Source organism: Equus caballus, chromosome 23 (genome assembly GCF_041296265.1).
Source record: "Equus caballus isolate H_3958 breed thoroughbred chromosome 23, TB-T2T, whole genome shotgun sequence".
Taxonomy (NCBI): domain Eukaryota; kingdom Metazoa; phylum Chordata; class Mammalia; order Perissodactyla; family Equidae; genus Equus; species Equus caballus.
In genome coordinates, this window is record NC_091706.1 from 29,668,414 (window position 1) to 29,672,664 (window position 4,251).

Sequence of the window (4,251 nt, forward strand, 5' to 3'; positions counted from 1 at the left end):
TGGTGGCCTGGGGTTTACAGATCGACCACTCATCAAGCCACACTGTGGCAGCATCCCACATAAAACAGAGGAAGAATGGGACATATGTTAGCTCAGTGACAATCTTCCTCACCAAAAAATAAAATAACTTTATTTGATTTTTGTTGTTGATAGTGGGCAAGAAATTATGAATTCATTATATCCTTCAATACACATCTCTGTGTGTATCTATCTATCTATCTAGTTATTTAACCTAATTCTTCCTGAGGAATCATGGTTAATATGACAAAGTACTACTCAGTTTAACACATGTGGACCTAGGTAACACTTTCTTGATCCCTGATCACTGAAGGGGACTGTCTCAAGGGACCTTTGTTATTAATGAGTGGAGATAAGTTGGGAAGGGGAAGATTTCCACATGATTCCTCTTATGAATCAATCTCCTTTCCTAATAAGCATGATGCTATTATCTGACCACAAGTGATAATTTTAGGTTGTTTCCTTAGCAGTGGTGATGAATTTGTGTTAATTCGAACTTTTCATGCTGTCTTCTCCATATGTCTTCCCAAGGTGAGACTTATAATCTTGGTCTCACAATGTATTATTCTAACCAAATGGACCAAATAGACCCTACTTTCACTGCTAAAGATGACCAAAGAGAATTGTCCTAACGTGTGACTTATGACCTGTACCTACTTCTTTTACTCTTTTCTGACACTGCTGTATAAAGAGATAAAGAAGAATACAAGGAAAAAACTAAAGAATATTATAGGGACAAGAAAGATGTCTATTTATTTGGCTATTCAAGAACTATTTACTGAGGGCTTTCGAACATTCACTGTATATTAGTAGTCATCAGTTCATAAGTCTTTCTCCTCTGGTGACCGTGAGCTTTTGAAAGAAGGCATTGTGTGTCTTATTTATATTGGCATTTCCAGCACTGAGTACAGTGTATAAAACATGAGGGCTTGATGCATTGTATGATTAGGCACTGTAAGAATATAATGATTAGCTCAATGTCTGTCATATAAATAATACTCCAGGTTAGCATCTGGGATAAAAAGCAAAGGAAAAGAGTAAGAAACTTTATAAAGAAAGAATTGTTAGCACATGGTGCAACGATGGTGGATCTTTAATTCATTTGTCTTACTTTGATTTCCTCAAGGGGAAGCTCCTGAGACAAGGGTTCAAGTACAGTAGTATATTGATTAGGAGGTGATTCCGGGAAATGCTAGAAGGAGAATAGAAAAGTTAGACAGAGAAGGGAAGGCAGCCAATAAAAGGGTACATTATCAAGCAGACTCCCACTGTAGGTAACTAGAGCTTAATCCCAATGGGGAACTCTGGGAGACAGACTAGAACAAACACCTCAAAGTTACGCTCCTTAATGGCTAAGGGGGCTGCAGTATTTGTACACCAGCTCTTATTTCTGGTTGGTTGGGAGTGCTCTTGGGGGACGTTAATTCCCTAGCACTTCTCACCTGCCATTGCAAGTGAGAAACATGAGCCCTGAGGCCAGAGATTATTCTCAGTCGAAGGGATGCAAGTGTTGGAAGTTGGAAGTAGAGTTAGCGTGCAGAGTCCAACAGAAAGCACATCCCATTATAAGTATTATTTAAGAAATAAATAAAATATTATTTTTCCTTTAAATTTGTGTGTATTATTTTTTTTCAAAGGTTACTACATTGTTAGAACATAAATAATAGTTTTTCACTTGCGTAAACCTAACTATTTAATAAATGGAACTGTGAGCTATTAATTCCAGTCTCGGTGCCATAGAAGTAGTAAGAAACATTAAGGGTGCCATGAACCAAGGAAGTTTGAGAACCACTATCCTACCTCTTCTTTTAAAATTCATGTGTGACCTGATGACAGCAGCCTTTCCATGAGTAACGTCTGTGGACTGTGAGTCTGTAAGAACAGACCTACCTTCTGCAGACTAAAGTTATTCAGAATTTCAGAAGCAAGAGAAATCTCACAAGACTGCACACACTGCCTTTCTGTAGAAATGACTAACATATCATATGTTGATGTGTTCTATATTTCTGGTAACACAATGTAATTTTTAGGGAAAATGTGGCCCAAATTTTCCATATGTTGTCTTTGGACCTTGAAATACTGAGGCCCCTTGACTTCAGAAGTGGTTCCCACTTCTTCCCTTGGCATCTCTGCTCAGCTTAAACAAGAGGCTAGTTCGGGCTTGCAGTCTTGCTCTTTTTACATTGTCCTTTCAACAGCTTACAGACAAGTGTCTAGCCAGTCATGACAAATGTACAGGTCATTGTTATATGTGTTTTCAGTTTCTCTCATTAATCTATTCTATAATTCCAAATGTGTCTATCTTTTTATTTTCCACATTTAAAATTTTTTCATTAAAATAACTTCTGGAATAGGCAAGGGATACATTAAAAATGAGGAGCCGGCCAGGTGGAGCAGTGGGGAAGTTCACATGCTCTGCTTTGGCGGCCTGGGTATCGTTGGTTCAGATCCCAGGTGCGGACATGGCACTGCTTGGCAAGCCGCGCTGTGGTAGGTGTCCCATATATAAAGTAGAGGAAGATAGGCACGGATGTTAGCTCAGAGCTAATCTTCCTCAAAAAAAAAAAAAAAAAAAGGCAGAGAGATGAATGATTACTAAGGGAATAAAAATGAATATGCAACAAATTGATAAAATATATATCATCATAATCATGATAATTATAGCCATAGCCATAACATAATAATGTCTATTGAATAGTTATCCCACATAGACCCTACGCGGTTTATATGTATGTATCGTTTTCATCCTAATAGCACCTTGATGACATGGGTTCCATTATTATCCCATTTGAGTTGTATCTATCCTGTAGTAAATGCTGCTTGCTTGTGCCCCATTATACTCCCTGGGACCTTACCATCTACTGCATGGAGTTGTGACTTCTAAATGCCACACTCTGCTCCTTTTTGCCCAATAGCTTTTTTGATAGCTGGAGCCAGATCTGCCCTTTTGCACAGCAATCTGAAAGTATAGGCAAATTAATGCAACCTATTTGCTATTGTTTCCTGGGATAATGTTCCAAATAAACTATTTGCACTCAAATCCTTATTTCAGGGCTGGCTTCTGGAGGAATCCAAACTAAGACACATATGTGCATTCACTTGTACATCTATGCACACATAAATACAAAACTGCCTTAATTTGGGGAAATAAATAAGATGTATATATCTGGGCCTGAGAAAGAATTGTCTCAGCCTTGCATGGAGTTCCTAGGAAGGAGGGACGAGGGAGTAGAAAGGATTTCATCTTTGGGAAGGGCACTAACAATATAGACTCAAATTATGACAAGTAGCCAAATCCATTTCAGTCTTAAATAGAGCAAACAGAGGAAGGAAGCTCTGACAGCATTGCATGAAATCACGGCTGTCCTGTCCTGCAGTCACACAGCCGAGACACAGGAAGGGCAGAAATAATCAGCTACTTACTGACTCTGGGTTTTCTCCCATCAGTTGGCAAAATGATGGGGAGAGACATTTAGTAAATTGTTTAAGTCTGGTGTGCTCAGATCTGAAATGTTGGCCACTATATTATTGGGGGGACGGTGGCAGGGGCTGAACTGGATACTGTATTCACACGTATGTAAGACACACCCGCACTCCAACCCATCCATTCTGGGGAAGACAGAGGCTGGATCGGTCTAGGGAGAGTGTTAAGAGGGCCTTCTCATGCTCAGTATGACTGTAACTTTTTTTGCTGACATTATGTCTCTCAGGTTCTGGCATTTCTAAGAATTGTAATTGATGGTAAACTTGGCTGAAAATGAGATTTCCATCAGATCCCTAATATTTTGTTTTGTTTAATTTTTAAAAATTAATTTTGGGATCAATTTCACCATTTTCTCTAAAGATTCCTTTTCCTCTCTGACTGTATTTCTACTTTATTGTAATTTAAAATATTAGTCTATGGAGGTGGTGGTGAGGGGGGTGTGTGTATTTTCAAGTAAGCTACCAATGATATGATTTAATCTATGATTGCTTGAAACTAGGGATGGTCTCATTTGGCAGCCTGTTCAGAACTGAATGGAAGCTGTGTGCTTCTCCACCAGAGTCATTACGGCCCCTGCTGTGAGTGTGAATGTTCATTAGCATATTATGGATCTATAATTTCTGCTTAAAAAAAAAAAAAACCTATGAAAAGCAATTACCCAGCACAATAAGAGCTCTGTTTGAAACTTCAACATCTTCTCCAGTTTCCCTCTTTTTAGTCTACCTTCCCCATACTTCTGGATATTTGTT